The 20,904-nt window shown below is 45.2% G+C and overlaps 1 protein-coding gene across 3 annotated transcripts in view; it reads left to right on the forward strand.

Annotated features, from left to right (window-relative positions):
* Positions 1-20,904, forward strand: part of LOC121857771 (cytoskeleton-associated protein 5-like) — an 80,486-nt gene that overhangs the window by 15,486 nt on the left and 44,096 nt on the right. The gene's annotated exons all lie outside the window — the stretch shown is intronic.

Raw genomic sequence — 20,904 nt, forward strand, 5'->3', positions numbered from 1 at the left:
AGTCCGTTATATTGAGGTTCGTTAGATATAAAACCTCCATGTAACGAACGATATACAGAGAAAAGCTCGTTAGATACAAAACCTCTATTTAACGGATTATATAAAGAAAGAAATCCGGTATATGGAGGTTTCACTGTAGTTGATTAAGGCACATGGGGAGGGGGGGGGCTCGTGCGCAGGAGAGGAGACGGAGGTGGATGTTTCAGAATGTGTCCGTGTTGGTTAGTCCGTGAATGTGTCCGTGTTGGTTAGTCCGTGAATGTGTCCGTGTTGGTTAGTCCGTGAATGTGTCCGTGTTGGTTAGTCCGTGAATGTGTCCGTGTTGGTTAGTCCGTGAATGTGTCCGTGTTGGTTAGTCCGTGAATGTGTCCGTGTTGGTTAGTCCGTGAATGTGTCCGTGTTGGTTAGTCCGTGAATGTGTCCGTGTTGGTTAGTCCGTGAATGTGTCCGTGTTGGTTAGTCCGTGAATGTGTCCGTGTTGGTTAGTCCGTGAATGTGTCCGTGTTGGTTAGGCTGACTGGTCATCTACAGTATAGGAACCAACCTCTCAGATAATGGACGAAGGGGTGGAAGCTGTGGTACGTTGAATTAGATTATGTTGGGTTAGAGGAGAAGGAGAGGAGGAGAGGAGAAGGAGAAGGAGGAGGAGAAGGAGGAGGAGAAGGAGAGGAGAAGGAGAAGAAGGAGGGTGTTAATGATCAGAAGGCCTCGTTAGGTGTAGAAGAGGGAGAAAGAGGCGTGACTGAGGAAAAAGGGTAGTGGTGGGGGCAGAGGGCGGGGTAGGGTGGGGGCAGAGGGCAAGTAGTGGGTGGGGCAGAGGGCGGGTAGAGGGTGGGGCAGAGGGCGGGATAATGGGTGGGGTAGTGGTGGGCAGAGGGCGGGGTAGTGGGTAAGCAGAGGCGGGTAGAGGGTGGCAGAGGGCGAGAATGTTGCCACGATTATAAGTTAAATATATATTTATTTTACTTTTTTTTAACATTTATATTGTAAGTATATATTGTACACATTTTTATAATATAGTTGATATACAGTAATCTGATAAGTGGGTGGAAGCGATGATGGGGTGAAACACACACACACACACACACACAAACAGACACGCACACACACACACACACACGCACACACACACACACACACACACACACACACACACACACACACACACACACGCACACACACACACACACACACACACGCACACACACACACACACACGCACACACACACACACACACGCACCCCTGCTCGCTGGAAATATGTCGACGACTCCACCATTGGGATCAGCGTCAACAATTCTGCTCCCAACTATACCGCCCTTCAGGATTTATTGATCAGTCTCCAAAACTGGGCCACCAACAACCATGTCACCATCAACCATACCAAGACCATGGTTATGCACATCAACCTCTCCTCCGACATTGTCCCACCTCCTTCCATTACCCTAGGTCCGAACACACTCCAGGTTGTAGATTCCACGAAGCTCCTCGGCGTCACCATAGACAACAAACTAAATTGGAAACCACACGTCAGTGAAGTTGTCAAATCCTCCAGTTTCCGTCTCCACCTCCTCCGCCGACTCAAGTCCCTCGGAGTTCCCGCACACGAGCTCCTCAGTGTATACACAACATTCATACTTCCCAAGCTCACCTATGCCTCCCCCACCTGGTCTTCCTCCCTAAATGCCACACAACGTAAACACCTAGAAAAAGTGCAAAAGAGGGCATGCAAGATTATTCTCTCCCCTTCCTACTCCACATATCAAGAAGCGCTCAACACACTGACCCTTTCGACTCTCACTGACCATCACCACGGCCTCATCTGCAAATTTGGTAAGAAGCTTCTACACCATCCCCGACACCGGCCCCTACTACCACCTGAGATCCCCTGTCCGAGAATTGCTGTTCGACACCACAACCGCATCCAGCCCATACGTGCACGAACTGATCGCTATAAGAACAGCCCAGTCCCAACCATTGTAAAAATTATCAATAACATGTAATAAATCAGTGTATTCACTCCCAGTAAACACTGCTCCCTACACTGTCACTATGTTGAAATGAACTGTAGTTTGAGCTGATCCCCATCTAAGTTATTATATGTCTTATTTATGTCACTTATGTCACTTGTATATTATTTGTAACTCGTAACCCATTCCCCAAATATGTAACTGTATATTTTCAGCCTTCTGGCTGCCAAGCTCTTTCAATAAACCGTTAATTATTATTATTATTATTACACACACACACACACACACACAGTCAGGATCATATCTTGACGAAAAAATATATAATTATTACAATGGTAAATTCTATCAACATGACAATATAAAAGTATAAAAAGTAAGAGTTAGGAAAATATTAACATCTGGACATTAGATATTGTTTAAGAGATGATTTAATGTGGCCTCAGGGATACACTGGCTTCCTTGAGATGGTTTATAGACGCGAGAGATTGAACACTATTGGTATCTAATAAGCTTCTGGTGCCTGTATAGTTACCATGTTCATATACCTACACTCTTTTGTCTATATCTATCTATCTATCCTTTCCTCTCCCTCCCTACCCACCACCAACCCACTCACCAACCCACTAACCAAGCCCACCCACCCACCTAGACACGGGAGGTTGTAGGCGTTGGAAGATGGTGCCAGAGTAGACCTTGGGGAGGCACCCAGGGCCACGCTGACCGGCACTATTCAAATTACACACCGAACACCAGCGGCTGATAGATAGATAGATAGATAGATAGATCAGAGGCACACCCACCCTTACAGTGTTCCTGCTGGGTGATAGATATATAGATAGATAAATAGATCTAATTCCTCAATATCCCTCAGTATCTCTCAATTTCTCAGTATATCTCAGTATTCCTTCAGTATCTCTCAGTATCCCTCAGTATCTCTCAGTATTCCTTCAGTATTCCTCAGTATCCCTCAGTATCTCTCAGTATCTCTCAGTATTCCTTCAGTATCCCTCAGTATCTCTCAGTATCTCTCAGTATCTCTCAGTATTCCTTCAGTATCTCTCAGTATCCCTCAGTATCCTTCAGTATCCCTCAGTATCCCTCAGTATCTCTCAGTATTCCTTCAGTATTCCTCAGTATCCCTCAGTATCTCTCAGTATCTCTCAGTATTCCTTCAGTATTCCTCAGTATCCCTCAGTATCTCTCAGTATTCCTCAGTATCCCTCAGTATCCCTCAGTATCTCTCAGTATTCCTTCAGTATTCCTCAGTATCCTTCAGTATCTCTCAGTATCCCTCAGTATCCCTCAGTATTCCTTCAGTATTCCTCAGTATCTCAGTATCTCTCTTTATCTCAGTATTCCTTCAGTATTCCTCAGTATCCTCAGTATCTCTCAGTATTCCTCAGTATATATCCTCAGTATCAGTATTCCCTCAGTATCCTCAGTATTCCTCAGTATTCCTCAGTATCCTCAGTATCTCTCAGTATCCCTCAGTATCTCTCAGTATTCCTCAGTCTCTCAGTATTCAGTATCTCCTCAGTATCCTCAGTATCAGTATCTCTCAGTATCCCTCAGTATCTCTCAGTATCCCTCAGTATCCCTCAGTATCTCTCAGTATCCCTCAGTATCTCTCAGTATCTCTCAGTATCCCTCAGTATCTCTCAGTATCCCTCAGTATTCCTTCAGTATCTCTCAGTATTCCTCAGCACGTCTTAGTGTGGGTCAAGCCGTAAGCGAAATATCGATTAGGTTGGCCTTGTCCTGGTTCAAGGTGTTTGTGACTGGATGGTTGGGTGGCTGACTGGGTGGATGGATGATTGATTGGGTGGATGGACAGCTGGATAGGTGGAAAAGTGGATGGATGGAGGGATGTGTGGGTGGGTGGATGGCTGGATGGGTGAATTGATAGGTGGATTGATGGATCGCATTCTCTATATTCTTGCAACACCACTCTCACTCCTGTCTCTCTACCCTCTCTTTTCTTTTCCTCTCTCTCTCTCTCTCTCTCTCCTACCTTTGTGTGGCAGTGAGAAGTGCCAAGACCTGACTGAATTACTCGGAATAGGCAAATTTGTTAAACTAAACTAACTACCTTTTCTTCCCCCTCACCCTCCTCATCTCATCCCCTCACCCTCCTCACCCTCCTCACCCCTCCCCCTCACCCTCCTCACCCTCCCACTCTCACCCTCCCTCACCTCTCCTCACCCCTCCTCCTCACCCTCCTCACCTCCTCCCTCACCTCCTGCCCTCTCACCCTCCTCACTCTCACCCCCTCACCTGGGTAAGAGGACCGACATCATTCCTTAACCATACCTTTAGTTCCGGTGCCAGACTTACCTCGACGCCTTCTCTCCTCGGCTCACGAAGGGTCGATGAGGGAAATAGACGCCGGTGTGTATGTACGTATGTATGTATGTATGTATGTGTGTGTGTGTGTGTGTGTGTGTGTGTGTGTGTGTGTGTGTGTGTGTGTGTGTGTGTGTGTGTGTGTGTGTGTGTGTGTGTGTGTGTGTGTGTGTGTGTGTGTGTGTAGTACGTCTCGTGTGGTGTCTTAGATCTTACGTTATCTAAAGTTTAGGTTAGGTTAGTTTAGGTCAAAATCGTTCAAAACGCATCAAAAAATCATTGGAAAAACAAATTCAACCTAACCTAACCTAACGTAATCTAACCTAATCTAACCTAAACCCAACCCAACCTAAAATTCGCTGGATGACCGAAACGATAATAATACCTAATTAAATATAGTTATATCATCAAGTATACCTTATAGATAAAGTGGATAAGCTTTTATATCCGCCTCATGTATCAGTTATTACAGTATATCCACATAGCCACACCGTCGGGTACCTGAAAATAGGTAGGGAAACGCACATAAAAGGTACCTGTGCTATCCAGTCAACAACACCTAACTCTTGATGTACTGTAAATCTGCTTAAGAAGAATCCACAGATGTTTATGTGAGGAAAAAAAGTACAATTTATACACAAGGAACATGGAGACACAATGCTTCCGTATGACCGCAGCGAGCCTTGTTGTTATCCTCACAGGTAAACAAACGTGGAGGAGGAGGGGGCAGGCAGACCACACCAACACTCCCCACAATAGCAAAGTGTCGCTCAAAATAACTCGTGGGGAATTTTTTCTTCCCCTTTACGATCGCCATTACCTCCAGACAGAGTTACGGTGCTGGGCTCTTTTATGGGGCGGGATCTTTTACCTTGTGGAGGGCGTCAAGGTAAATGCAGGATCTTTTACCTTGTGGGGGGCGTCAAGGTAAATGCAGGATCTTTTACCTTGTGGAGGGCGTCAAGGTAAATGCAGGATCTTTTACCTTGTAGGGACGTCAAGGTAAATGCAGGATCTTTTACCTTGTGGGGACGTCAAGGTAAATGCAGGATCTTTTACCTTGTGGGGACGTCAAGGTAAATGCAGGATCTTTTACCTTGTGGGGGGCGTCAAGGTAAATGCAGGATCTTTTACCTTGTGGAGGGCGTCAAGGTAAATGCAGGATCTTTTACCTTGTGGGGGGCGTCAAGGTAAATGGTGGTGTTTTCTTCCAGTACTCCTTGTGTTTATCGAGTGAAGCTCCCGTTGTGTGTGTGTGTTTATAGTTTGAACACTGCCTTTTGTTTATTTCTTTTTAGTGTGATTTTTTATATATTTTTTTGCTTTCTTTTAATTATCTTTGTAAATCTTTGGAAATCCATCATTAATCCAGTAAGCAAGAACAAACTCATAACCTAAACATAAATAAGGTGATTCAGTGTGTTTTAAATTTCTAAGTGTGGAATAATTTATACTTTTAAACATCATTAAAAATCCCTCAAAGTAGATCCCATCACCTTAACACTCTGATGACGTCACATACGCTCCAGATGATCAGTTAACACAGCCAAACTTATCACTTAATAGAACGAAGCCGTCTTGTCCAACCCTTACTGACTAACTGTGGACCTTTCCTCATCTTAATGCAGAGTATAACGCCTTAGTATGATAACCAATATACCCAATAATTTTCAATATTGTGTAAGGGGAGATTAATATGTTGAATAAATATGAATGGATTTGTATTTCAACTTGGTGTGTTAAGGCACTAAATATTGAGTCACTTCCTGCTACTCATCTTAAACCTGTTACTCTTCTTTCTGTGTAAATTAATATAATATAAATACGGTATATAAGTTGAGGTTCATCTAGCACTCGGTCCCGGTCTCCCTCTATCGTTTCTCCAAGTTAATTTGCATAGTCATAGAGGCACTCCGTAAAATTACTCGGAGGATGAAAAGTTTAGACACGTACTCTCTCTATGTTTTATCTCTTGTTGCTTCTGGGTGTGGTGGGGGAGGGAGGAGGGGTCACGGGGAGGGAGGAGGAGTCAGGGGGCAAGGAGGAGGGACGCTGGGGTTAGTATGGGAGGGAGGGAGTGAGCTAAAGTAGGGAGAAGCAGTAGAAAAACAAATAAGAAAAAGAAGGAAGGGGGAATTAGGGCGGACTGGCAGCCAAACTTCACCATCAACAAAGGCTTGTAGCGAACACGCCTGTCTGGCTCTGTTTATGTACTACTGCTGCTGTACAAAATATCACGCAAGAAAATCCCACCACGAGATAAAGTTACATTACTAAATTGAAACACTGGACAAAATCCCACACCTTTTAGTTTGGGTTTAGCGTTTTCAGTTGTGATAACGTCAGGTAAGGGTAGTTTGTTTCTTTTTGGTGGGGATGTGTCTTGCAGCCTTTGGTCGTCGCTTTCAGTAACTCAGTAGAGAGAACATAAAGTAGGTAGAATCAGGCGTTGGTAATAGGACCCAGAATAAAAATAAACATAATAATTACTTTGAAGAGGGTGTACCTTTCACGGTGTCGGTGTTTTTCCTAAGATCCATATCTCAGTGAACATAAAAGGGAAGCGACGCGGATAAAAAGAGATTTGTACTATACTGTATGTCGGTCGTCCACGCCAAGACTCCCAGGAGAGGAGAATTAACGTATTAGGTTCTTCTTTACTGAGGCTTTCCCCAGGTAGTAGGTACACGTGTTAGAATTACTTCCTAGTACAGCATCTACCTTCTCTGTTTCGACTACATTTTTCTAGTGAACTTTGAGCCAGTTTCTCACAGTTTCTTACGTTAATATTATCCCCACAAGAGGTATATGCTGTGGCATCTAATGGACTAACGAAGTGAAGTCAAGTTACACTGAGACTCTTGTTAACTAAATAGTAAATACGTTCAGGCTATGGCTAGAGACGCAGACTATGGCTACGAGACTAAACCGTAATAGCAGAAGACAAGAACCACACTTATATTTACTTACCAAACCAAACTGAACGATTTTTGGTTTGATTTGGCTAAGTTAGGTTTGGTTGGTCATATAACTGATCCAGCATCATAACTTCCATCACTAGTGTTGCTAACGGGACCACCACCCTCCCTCCCTCCCCCTCTTATGGCCGAGTAAAACGTGATTTTCATGAATTCATAGTTGTTTTTTCCTTATTCCCCCACTAGATTTGTATTCTGTGTCACACGTTGATCAAATTGGCCTTGTGCTTGTCGGTGCGATGGTCGTTTATTTTGTACACAGGCTACGACATTCTCTGCACAGCAAAATCAAAATATCTGGATCTGTAACCACTTAATAAAATTACTTAACGAATATTTGAGAGTATAATGAAAATATTTTGGGTGTATTTTTTGGTATCGTGGAGTTTAAATGTTTACTGAATCTCATCTGTGCGAGTGGCTTAAAAGTCGACTCATGGTAATTCTGTTTTTAATATTTTACGAGGGTGGGACTTATTGCTGTACGTGTGTTACCACTTTTGGCTTTACGGGGCTGCTCTCTCTCTCTCTCTCTCTCTCTGTTCTATTTATGTAAGTGTGTGTGTGTGTGTCTGTGTGTGTGTGTGTGTGTGTGTCTCTGTGTGTGTGTGTCTGTCTGTTTGTGTAGTTTGGGTGAAAAAACATAGGAGTGTTATTCTTAAGTAAGTGTATTTCCTTAAAAGTGTGTGTTTTAAGCACCGTACAGCGCAGCCAAGGTATATTTATTTTTAGTTCTCATCCTATAACCTCCCACAGAGATATTTTGACTTTGTTTTGTATCGTTGGCAATTACCGGGAGTGCAACTGTTGCTTTAGTGCATTGTGGTAATTATAGGAAATTCAAATGGTTGTTGCGTTCATGTAATAAAAAAAAAAAAAAGGTAATTTTGGACAAACGTGACGGAATAAATTTTACGCTGTGAGTTTGAACAAGAGCAAAGTGTCTGTACTGTGGAAGGTCTGTCTATTTGTATATTTATTTTAGTTACAACTTTCTTTTTATGTATTATGTTCGTTCTTTTAGTTTCTCTTATATTTTAAATAAAGTGAAGTAAATGTATCCAACTGCGGTAAAAATAGTGCAATTTCTATTTATTTTCATAGCCATTTTGTGTGTGTGTGTGGCGCGGAACTCAGCAACACCCGCATGTGGTCTACAGGGAACGGCTGACACATTTATTATTACTATGTTCACGCTACATGGGGGGGAGGGGGGTGAGGGCCACTCTACATGAGGGAGGGAGGTGGGGGCCACGCTACATGGGGGGAGGGGTGGGGCCACTTTGAAAGGGGAGGGGAGGGGTGAGGGACGCTACATGGGGGGAGGGGGTGAGGGCCACTCTGCATGAGGGGAGGAGGGGGTGAGGGCCACGCTACATGGGGGGGGGGTGAGGGCCACTCTACATGAGGGAGGGAGGGGTGAGGGACTACATGGGGGAGGGGGTGAGGCCACTCTGGGAGAGGGGGGTGAGGGCCACCATGGGGGAGGCTACATGAGGGAGGAGGGTGAGGCCACATACATGGGGGGAGGGTGGGGGCCACACATGGGGAGGGGAGGGGTGAGGGCCACGCTACATGAGGGGTGGGGGCCACGCTACATGAGGGGAGGGAGGGGGTGAGGCCACGCGCTGTGGGGGGGAGGGGGTGAGGGCTATGGGGAGGGAGGGGTGAGGCTGGGGGCCACATGGGAGGGAGGGTGAGCCACATGTGGGGGTGAGGCTACGCCATGAGGGAGGGAGGGGTGAGGGCCACGCTACATGGGGGTTAGGGCCACGCTACATGAGGGGGAGGGGGTGAGGGCCACGCTACATGAGGAGGGAGGGTGAGGGCCACGCTACATGGGGGGGTGAGGCCACGCTACATGAGGAGGAGAGGGAGGGGGTGAGGCCACGCTACATGGGGGAGGGGTGAGGAAAAGGGGAAGAGAGGGAAAAATGGGGTGATATGATAAAAGGAGGGAGGTGAGGGGACGCGAGATGGCTGATAAAAGGGAAGAGAAAAGGAGCCAATAATTGAGACAAATTGAAGTAGAGAGAAAGGGAGGTTAGGTAGATAGATAGATAGATAGATAGATGTAGATAGATAGATAGTTTGAATTAGAAGTATAGTGGTAGATAGACAAAGAATGGGCGAAAGTGGAAATTGTAGATGTGGGAAGAAGAGGAGGAGCAAAAGAGAGGGAATAAAGAGAAGACGTGGGGGTGAGAGGGGAGTGTCAATGACAGCAAGGGTAAAGAACGAGAGGTGAAGTAGGGAGTGAGAGGGAAATGTGAGAGAGAGAGAGAGAGAGAGAGAGAGAGAGAGAGAGAGAGAGAGAGAGAGAGAGAGAGTCGGCACTGAGGTGGGCGCCAGCTGGTAAGGTTTACCCTCTCCAGCTGCTGTCTCTCTCTGTCTGTCCAAATGTCTGTCTGCCTGTAACTGTCTTGTCTGTTAGTTTATTTATGTGTGTGTGTCTGTATGTCTCCCAGGTGGTTTCTAGCTGGTCCAGTGTGTTTATGTCTGTCTGTCTGTCTGTCTGTGTCTTCCAAGGTGAGCTGCAGCTGCTATGTGTCTGTCTGTCTGTCTGTCTGAATAGGATAGGAGGAAATAGATAGTAGAAGGAGGAGGAAGGAGAAAGGAGGAGGAGGAAGAGAGAAGGGATGGGAGACAAGTAGAGATAATGGAGATACTTAGGAAAGGATCAGAGGAAGGAAGAGGAGAAACGAGGAGAAGGAAAGGATGCACAGGAGGTAGAAGGGAAGGATAGGAAGGGATAAGAAGGAGGAAGGGGAGGGGGGTATAAGAGAGGGTAAGTAGAAGGTGGAGGGGAGGGGTGAGGAAGGTGGAGGGGAGGGGTGAGGAAGGAGAGGGAGAAGTAGGTGGAGGGGGGAGGCAAGACAATGGAGCCTGGATCGGTATTGAAAATTGTGTAGTGAAGGGAAGGTAGTGTGTGTGTGTGTGTCCTCTCTCTCTCTCTCTCTCTCTCTCTCTCTCAGGTCAGCTACACACATCACCAACGCTAGACTTCACCTTTCTTTTCTTCTCGGTTCTCCCCCATGTCCTCTCATTCATCATAACTATATCTTTCCTCCACCGTTCGCCACTCATTAATCCTCATAGCTCGATGGATGGGGCGAGCGTTCATGGATACCTGATCCGCCTCGTGACGTCATTGGTAAACACAGGCGCTGGTGGCTGTGTTCAGGGAAAAGTTTACCGTAAAAGTCTGGTGTTTTCCTCAAATGGGACGAATATACTGTAGCCGGAATACATTTGATAATTTATTCCAGTAATTGTTGAAGGTTTACTTGTCTTTTCCTGTGATGTTAATGAAGGTAAAGGACTCGTGTAGACCAGGAGTTGACTTGAGGTTCAAATATTCTGATGTTATGAGATGTTTAGAAAATTATTATTATTATTATTATTATTATTATTATTATTATTATTATTATTATTATTTACATATGCACGTATGACATTACACACACTTATACATAGACGTAGACAAAACACACACACACACACACACACACACACACACACACACACACACACACACCCTGAACAAAGGGAAAAATGAAATTAATTAAAGATAAAAGACGTTACTTTAGGCGAGTGTCGAGTGTCTATAATGGGAGAGGGAGGGAGAGTGTTGGAGAGGGGGGGAGGAGAGTGTTGGCGAGGGAGGCGGGGAGGGAGGTTTGAAGGTTGTTGGAGACGGGAGAGAGAGAGAGAGAGAGGATTTGTTGCATTACACAACTACTACACACACTACTCACTAACATAACCTAACCTAACCTAATCTAACCTAACCTATTTTGACAGCTTTAAAATATCCCCATAAAAAAAGACTGAAGAAAATTATCTGTATATTGAAAAAAGTATAGGAAGGGGGCGCAGGTATACACAGCTACTATACAAGGTTAATGAGATTACCTGGGGATTCGTTGCGTCCCTTTCCCCAGCTTATTTCACCTAATGATGTCAACACCTTAACGATGCCTAGGGTGTTTGGTTAGGTTAGGTTGGAGTAGGTCAAGTTAGGTTAGAGTAGGTTAGGTTAGGTTGTCCTCCTCTGTTCATACCTCTTTTCCCTCATTTTTTCCTTCCTCTCCTTCCCCTTGCTCCCCCTTTCCTCCCCCATCCCCTCTCCTCTCCTCCCCCCTCCTACTTAAACCCTGATTTCAGGGTCGTGTGGAGGTGATGGCCGAATAAATAACCTCCGTATTAATCTGTTATCCTGACAGGCATTACCTCTCCCCCCTCCCTTCCCCTCCCCTCCCCTTCCCTCTGTTCTCCTCTTTTCCCTTCCTCCTCCTGCTCCCCTCTACCTCCCCCTTCCCGCTCCCCTCCTCCTCCCCTTCCTCCCCTCCTCTCCCCTTTCCCTTCTCCCCTTCCCCTACTCCCCCTTTCCTCTTCCATCCCCTCCTCCTCCTTCTCCTCTTTCCCCTTCTCCTCCTTCTCCCTGTCCACCCTTCTGACCTTAATCCTCTTCCTTAGCTCCTTTCCTCTTCCCCCTTCCCCTCCTGCCTGCCCTTTCAAGGTGTCAAGGATTAAGCAGACACGGACGCACTTAAGACACGGGCATCAGTAGATAAGTGTCTTGGCTTGTCATCTGCCGCGGTATTATTCACTGTCAGGAGAGTATTACCTGACGAAGGGAGGGAGGGGGGAGAAGAAGGGAAGCGGTAAAGGTAGGGTGGGGGAAAAGGACAGGAGGAAGAGGAGGGGACGAAGTAAAGGAAGGGTGAGAGGTGGGAGGGAGATAGGGTAGGGGAGAAGGAGGAAGGGAGAAGTTGAAGGAAGAGAGGTAGGAGGGAGGAAGAGAGGAGGTGAAGGAAGGGGAAGAAGAGGTTGGAGCGAGGTGAGGAGGAAGAGAAAGAGGGGGAAGAGGATTAGAAGGATTAAGAGGATTAGGAACTGGAGGAGGAGGTACAAGAACAAGTACAGAAACATAAAAACAACAACAGAACATTAGCAAAAAAAAAAGAAACAAGGAACATCGTGGAATTACTTCTTTACACAAAACAAAAACAAAAAATAAAAATACGTTGAATAGTTAAGGTAAAGTCTCAGTGTATAATGTAACCTTTTGGATGTTTTATTAATGTTGCAGCTAAGGTCAACCAATTATGGAGATGACATGAAGATTAGAACCCCCTTCCTCCCTCCCCACCCAGCTTATATTACCTGATGATTAAGCACCTTAACGCTACCTGGGGGGGGGGGGGGTAGGCTAGGTTAGGTTAAATTAGATTTTAGTTAAGTCTGGTTTAAGCTAGGTTAGGTTAGGTTAGGTTAGGTTTATTTTAGGGTAGATTAGGTTAGGTTTAGTTTAGGTTGGGTCACATTACTTCAGGTTCGGTTAGATTTAGGATGGATTAGGTTAGGTTTAGGATGGATTAGGTTAGGTTTAGGGTGGATTAGGTTAGGTTACATTACATTAACATGGATTAAATTAGGATAGATGAGTTTAGGTTACAGAGAACTATACCAGCCAGGACACGCACCCATAGGGGGGGTGAGGCTGGGTGATGCGGGCCTGACACGTGTCGTAAGTGAGGGTCACGTGGGCGTGTGAGTGGGAGAGCATTTGAGGGCGTGGTGGGATGCGGGCTTAGGCGAGGGGAAGGTTTGGGCGTGGGTAGGAAGGGGCAGGGAATGACCGTGAGCCGTGTGTGGGGGGGGTGGAGGGGCATTAACCCCCTAAACTGGTCAAAATGTTAAAAAAACAAGCATAAAATACCCTCGACCTTATTTAGCATTTTTTCATATGAATAAGAAACACACACACACACACACACACACACACACACACACACACACACACACACACACACACACACACACACACACACACACACACACACCACACGAGAGTCAGTAGTAATTAACAACACAGGTAAAGTTGCTTCAATATAACTAGTTTAAAAAATTGTTTCATCGGTTTTATTCCTGGAATATTTTATGAAGCTTTAATATATTACAGTATGAAAAATAGCTTAAAATAATGTCGAATAAACCACATAGATGCACCTGTGATGATCGATAAGCTCGTGGTTCCTCTGTTTATTTATTTAGTCTTATGAGATAACCAACCAACGCTTCCTCCTGCCAGGTGAGGGTCCACACTACCCCCCACCCCCCTACAGCTGTGCTCACCTTTATATGGTGATCTTACTCACCTAAGTGTTGCCAGATACCTAATTTTTGCAACTCTTTTACTTTATTGAAAGGTGGTGAATTACTTGCTATGATTTATGACACGACAATAAAAACTTTAACCCCTTGAGTATGATAGTTCTCTCTCTCTCTCTCTCTCTCTCTCTCTCTCTCTCTCTCTCTCTCTCTCTCTCTCTCTCTCTCTCTCTCTCTCTCTCTCTCTCTCTCTCTCTCTCTCTCTCTCTCTCTCTCTCTCTCTCTCTCTCTAGTTTGTATCTCATTGTGAATATAAAGATATATTTTATCTAAACTATCAAAAAAAGACATTAAATACCCCACCGCCCCGCTCAGAAGGACCACCCCCACCCCCCTCAGCCAAAAGGTTCAAATACTGAGTCACTCCGGGGCCTGGTGCGGTAGGGGGTGAAGGTGGTGGAGGAGATGCCGACGGGGTCCTGGTCGAAGTGTGTGTGTTGTGGCTGTAGCTTAAGGAGGTGAGGACGACCCCTGGGCCCCTGGGTAGCCGTACAGTACATCCAGCCGACGCCCTTGCTGCCCCAAACCCCCCCACCGACGCCCTCACGCCCAGCTGGGAGAGATGGCGGCCAATGCTCACCACTGATGCTGCCACTAGACCTCGGGCTCTCCTGTTCTCGACACCATCACTCGCCACACTACGTCTATGTCCCGCCGAGTGAACAGAACATGCTGGGCCAAGAACACCTCAAGTCTCTCCTTTCCTGAGGAGTAGTGTCGTCGGCGAACCATCTTAGTTTTTTTTATTTATGTTGTATTTTTTCCAGAGGGGGCTAGTTTATTGGGCACCCCCTCACATCCTGTGCTAGGTGAAGCGCAAAAGCGTTTACAGCGCCCATCTGGGAAGCATGCGTAGTTCATGCTTGCTTTTATGGCATGATATTTTACCCTGTGAAGTGACCTTGGTGGTGAACTTTGATCTTGAACTGTTTTAATGTTGTGTTATGGTAATATCTTTCTATATAACATTAAATAGAGGTGGAAGGGGAAAATAAGACGAATGGGAGAGAAAAGAGAAAGAAGAAAAAATGAACAAAAAAGAGGAAAAAATGAGAAGTAGGTGAGAGGTGAGAGAGTCGAACAGAAGGACGGGAAAGTAGAAAAAAAAAGGAGAAAGAGAGATGAAGAAATATAAGTGAAGAGAGAGTCGACCAGATGGTGGGGTCTAATACTGGGGGTGAAGGAGGAGGAAGAAGACCATGGAGGGAAGAGGAGGTTGACATGCGGGTAACAGCACGTGTCGGAATGCTACTATATGTGTATAGGGAGCAGGAAAGGGGTGGAGGGTGGGGGGTTGGAGGGAGGGAGGGCTGGTCAACACCTCATCATCCGGAGCCAGTGGTGACTCATAAGCCATTCTGGTACCAGTTGATCTCGTTTCTGCCCAGGCAACAGGTGTAGAGAGAGAGATAATTATATATATACATACGTCTGGGTTCGGCTCGCATGTATTCATATTGCAAAATAATGGTTAGTGTGTACCGATATTTGACTTCTACTCTGGATATGCAACTGAACACACACACACACACACACACACACACACACACACACACACACACACACACACACACACACACACACACACACACACACACACACACACACACGACTAAATTCGCTAGTGGCTTCTTTATTGAGATGAATTTCGCTTTTAAAGGGACAACCTCCGTCACCGAGCACGAGGAAGACCTGGGAGTGTCTCAGGGACCTCCAGGGACTTTTCTCAGGGACCTCCAGGGACTGTTCTCTCAGGGACCTCCAGGGACTGTTCTCAGGGACCTCCAGGGACTGTTCTCTATCTTGTTCTATCTTATGTTCTTTCTGTGTATCCTTGTTCTTTATTTGCTTTATTATGTACCTTATGTGCCTTACTGATTATCTTTATGCTATTTTATGTGTGTGGTGTAGTTGTGTTTACCTTGGACACCTAGTATACATCACACTCCCAGGGTGACCACACGAAACGTCACCACCACCATGTTGACAAGTTGTGATTGGTCTGTGCCAAGGTTAGTTCGTGTGTGTGTGTGTGTGTGTGTGTGTGTGTGTGTGTGTGTGTGTGAGTGAGTCAGGCAGCATTGACGAGAATCTGAATTAAGACTTATCCACGTATGTACTTCAATAGGTTAATTAGACAATGGTGGACTATGTTCCCAAGGCTCTTACTCACAACTGCGTTTTATTTATATACTTGTGAAGTAATTTGTAGGTGTTTTATAAGTAAGTCGGTAAGTGGGTTAATGTGTGAGCCTAGACTGACAGAGGCTACACTGTACCTCCCAACACATAGTTTAGCCTCACTCTCAGTGTTAGGGGGCAGCAATAATTAATTGGGTGCCGCGTTAACGTGACAAGCACGCTAGTGAATTAGCCCTGCTTCCCTGAGTGGTCATTCTCCCTGTCTGACGGTGAGAGGGGAGGAGAGAGGGACGTGTGGAGGGAGAGGGGGTCATAGGGAGGGAGAGAAGGACGTAGGGAGGAACAGAGGGTCGTAGGGAGGGAATGAGGGTCGTAGGGAGGGAATGAGGGGGACAGTCGTGTGGACGAAGGAAAGGACTTATAGAAGGACGGAGGCGATCACCACTGGTTTGAGCTTAACACACACCATAGAGAGAGAGAGAGAGAGAGAGAGAGAGAGAGAGAGAGTGTGTGTGTGTGTACGGTCGTGTTTACCTGAGATAAAATCAATTATTCTAACGGTCGTGTTTACCTGAGATAAAATCAATTATTCTAACATTTGATACTAAAAATACAGTATTGTTACAGACACTACCAGAGGTGAAAGTATCATGATTCAGTGATATTTTTTGTACTAAAATAGATTGATAGCGAGATACAGTGATGCAGATATAGGTGTGTTTTTACAACGATACAGTGGATATACAGTGAGCGCCTGGCCGAGTTACAGGAAGGCGGAGGACTTACAGTGATCGCCTGGCGGAGTTACAGGAAGGCGGAGGAGTTACAGTGATCGCCCGGTGGAGTTACAGGAAGGCGGAGGAGTTACAGTGATCGCCTGGTGGAGTTACAGTTACGTACAGGAGTTACAGTGAGGTAGAGGAGTGGAGGGTGGACGTCATCCTCTCTGGTGATTGATTAACCTTGTCAGGTATACTAGTGGAGGAAGAGGAGGAGGGAGGGTAGGGGAAGAGAGAAGGTAGGAGAGGAGAAGAGAGAAGAGAATAGGAAGGAGAGGAAATAAGGGGTAGGGGGAGAAGAGGGAGCAGGACTGTGGAGAGAAGGGTATAGAGGAGGAAGGTGATCTTAGGTAGTAATTTCCCCTTTCTACCTTCCTCTCACCTCTCCTTTCCTTCTTTCCCTCACCCTCACTTCTATCCTCCATCTAACTCCTTCCTTCCTTCCTTCCTTCCTTCCTTCTTTCTTCCTCCCTCCCTCCCTCACAAAATCCCTGATAAGGGAGGTACTACCGCCTGGGAAGATATTGGACGCATAATGTGTTGTCTCATGGTAGACCCTGCTGCCATATGGCATCACGAAAATTGTGACCAAGTCCCAGGTTGCTGATCTGACTTTCTGCCTCATTTACACACAATCGCAGGGTCTCAATTGTTTCTCTTACCATTGACAACACAACATACATAATGTATATCGTTTATCACTCTTGATTTATTTTTTCGTTTTTGTATTTATGGTTATAATTATTTTTATTTTTTATTAATTTTTATGAATTATTATAATAATAATAATAGTTATTATTATTATTATTATTATTATTATTATTATTATTATTATTATTATTATTATTACTACTGTATTATATTTTCCCCCCAGGCCCTGTTGTGGGTTAGTGACCTGTGCCCGGGTGGGCTTATCCCCGTAAAAAAAATAAATAAATAAAATAAATAAATAAATAAAATAAACGCCACACTTACCTGCAGTCGTACCCGTATTCTTTTATGCACCTGTTCATATACCTGTGTACCTATATTTATACTGTGTACCTATATTTATACCTGTACTTGTACCTGTACCTGTGCTTGTATCTTTAACTGGACTTACACCTGTACACTTATAAATTGTATTTATATCTGTACATGAGTCTAATTATTTTTGCACTAGTACTTTTTTCTGTAAATGTACTTGTATCTAACTGTACTTTTAATTGTACCTGTATTTGTGTCTGTACTTGCGTTGGTAATGCTGCTACTACTACTACTGTTACTGCTGCTGCTTCTGCATTGGGTTGGAGCACGTAGTTGGCCAGCAAAGAAGAATGCAATGCAGCACTGAGGTTATGTGTGTGTGTGGGTGTCTTATTGATTGCTCTCTCTCTCTCTCTCTCTCTCTCTCTCTCTCTCTCTCTCTCTCTCTCATTTATCCGGTGAAATTTCCACGTCTTAGTTGAGGTGTGGAGTTGTTAGTTGTCTTAGCCGAGATGAAACACTCGTTATGTTATACCTAAAGTTAAAGAGATTTTGATAAGTTGAAGTAAATCTTGCTTAGCTGAGGTGATTTGGAGTATGATTATCTACAAAAGATATTAATTACATTTAATTATACCTTATTATCCATCTTAACGCTGCCCGTGGGAATTAGGTTAGGTTAGGGTATACTGTATGTTAGGTTAAGAGGTTTCATTTGATCTTTATTTTCCGTGTTTTGTAAAGATACGACAGGATCTATAATAATAATAATGGTAATACAAATAATAAATAATAATAATAATAATTATAATAATAATAATAATAATAATAATAATAATAATAATAATAATAATAATTCTCCCGAAGACTGTAGAGTATTTACCATGTATAAAAATAAACACAGTGAACTATTTAAAACGCCTAAATTAAACAAAGGCATAACACAGTGGCCACCTTCCTCTAACCAAGGTATATTCTTTTATATTATATGATACAAAGACAATAGCAGTAATGTATTTGTTCGTGGTCGTATTTTTTGTTTTGTTTTTGTCTCCTAAATAAGTTTAGTTTAGTGTAATGAATGTCTTATGTTATTTCTCTATATTTGTAAGTAAAAATTGTAAATTAAAATTGTATTGTCTTTTTTTGTAATATTTTTTACTACAAATTGTATTCTTATTTATATCAACCTTTTGTATATTCTTCAAACACTTCATAGCCTTATTTTTCCTATGACTTTTGATATTGCTCAGTACTTAGTTATGGAGAGAGAGAGAGAGAGAGAGAGAGAGAGAGAGTGAGAGATGCTCTTATAAACAGATCTCAAACGGTGAGTTTCTCTGTTCTCAACTCACCCATCTCACACACACACACGGGGAGGCTGTGGGGGAGGGGGAAATGTTTGTCACCTGGGTCATCAACTCTGATCTTGGGGACCATAAAACACGTCTTAAACAGGTCCAGCAACGCCTCCTTCTTCAACATCACCTGCCCCTGCCTGGCCTCACCTGGCTGCAACACAGTAGTCCTGGCCGTCTCCTAACTAAACTACTACTGGGCCTCCTCCCCGTCTCTACTCCGACGCTGTCAAGCCTTGTGCTCCCACCGGTGCCACCCCCCTCACAACCCCCCTCTAGTGACATGACACAGATCATATCCCTCTTCCAAGAATTTACCAACCGTATTGAAAAACTCTTCGCTACACTCTGTACCACCATCTCCGACCTACTCTTGCCCTCTGTTGCCACCCAGTCACTCCTCTCTTCTGGTGTGACACACGCTGCTAGTCCCCCTGTGAGCCCCCCCTGCTCACTGCCTACTCCACCGCCGGCGGCCTTCACTACTGGTGTAGTGCCTCCCGGGCCTGCCCTGGTGTGTCCTGCTGCCCCCGAGCGAAGTCCTGCCTCATCCTCACGACACGTGGTGCCTCAACCTGTCCACCCACCGCAAGCCGCGCCCCCTACTGTGTCTGTGCTGTCTCCACCAGGGCTACCTGGACCTGAGGACACTATTCCCGGCTACCCGTACCCACCGGCATGTCGATGTACACGCCATCACAATCACACTAAAAGGTGTGTCCCTCAATATTGTCAATGCCTATGTGCCTCCCTCCACCCCTACTGCACCTGCCCCACCACACCATATCACCTCCACCCCCACTGTACTTCGCCACGCCTAGTACATTGGCAACCCTGAGCCTGGCCGCACTGTTTGTAAACTTTGTGGTCACCCCGACTCTCACACCCTCTCTCACTACATCCTCACTTGCTCTATGACCTCCTACAGGTCCCCAGCCGTTACCAACACCTCTTCCCTCCCTGACCAGATATCCCTCCTCCTAGAGACAGGCCTGGCATTGACATTATTAGGGACCTGCCACACTTTGCCATTAACAGATAAATTGTACCGGGATTTGCCCCCCATACACTCATCATTCTGTCACTTTATGTAACTTGCTGACAAAACCCATGACCCTTCAGGCTTTTACACCCTTAATGCATGAGTCATAAAGGTAACTCCACATGCTTCCCAGATGGGCGCTGCAAACGTTTCTGCGCTTCACCTTGCACAGGATGTAAGGGGGTGCCCAATAAACTAGCTCCCATCGGGTGCAATCTAAAATCCACTGTTACACTATAGCAATGCAAGGAGTGGTGACTATGGTGTTTGTGGTGTTTAACGATGATTGTGTGGTGTGTGATGGAGGGCGTCTGGAGGTGGTGAAGAGGGGTGTGTGGTGTAGGGGAGGAGAGAGTTGGGGAGTGTAGGGGAGGAGAGGGTTGGGGAGTGTAGGTAAGGGGAGGGTTGGGGAGTGTAGGTAAGGGGAGGGTTGGGGAGTGTAGGTAAGGGGAGGGTTGGGGAATGTAGATAAGAGGAGGGTTGGGGAGTGTAGGGAAGGGGAGGGTTGGGGAGTGTAGATAAGGGGAGGGTTGGGGAGTGTAGGGAAGGGGAGGGTTGGGGAGTGTAGGGAAGGGGAGGAAGAGGTAAGCGTGAGGGGAAGGAGGTGAGTGTGCATAAACTTAAAAATCCCATTGCAAAAAATAGGTAAATTAAACCCCATTATTGTCTCTAAATCCCAATTCCATGATAGGTTAGGTTAGGTTAGGCTGGCTTGGTTGAGGGAGAGAGAGAGCTGTAGGTTAATAAAACACCTAAAGACACGCATCGATGAACATTTAAGGTCGTTCTGTTCTTTAGCGTCCAAGTAATCACCCAACCACCTCACTCAGCTGCCCATAACCACGCCTACCAACACACGTAGTTTTCAGGTCTGGGTAAGGTGTGTTTTCACCATGGTTTCCCGGGTGTTGTGCGTTATTGTCAAACTACACTGCTTACGTAACAAGTGTATGTCGTATATAGAGTAGAGTATGTTGTGTTGTGGTGAGGTGTGTTGTAGTATGTTATGTTGTGTTGTGGTGAGGTGTTTTGTAGTATGTTATGTTGTAATGTTTGTTGATTGTGGTGAGGTTTGTTGTGGCATATTGTGTTGTAATGTTTGTTGATTGTGGTGAGGTTTGTTGTGGCATATTGTTGTAATGAGGTGTGT

Source organism: Homarus americanus, unplaced genomic scaffold (assembly GCF_018991925.1).
Source record: "Homarus americanus isolate GMGI-L3 unplaced genomic scaffold, GMGI_Hamer_2.0 scaffold16712, whole genome shotgun sequence".
Taxonomy (NCBI): Eukaryota; Metazoa; Arthropoda; class Malacostraca; order Decapoda; family Nephropidae; genus Homarus; species Homarus americanus.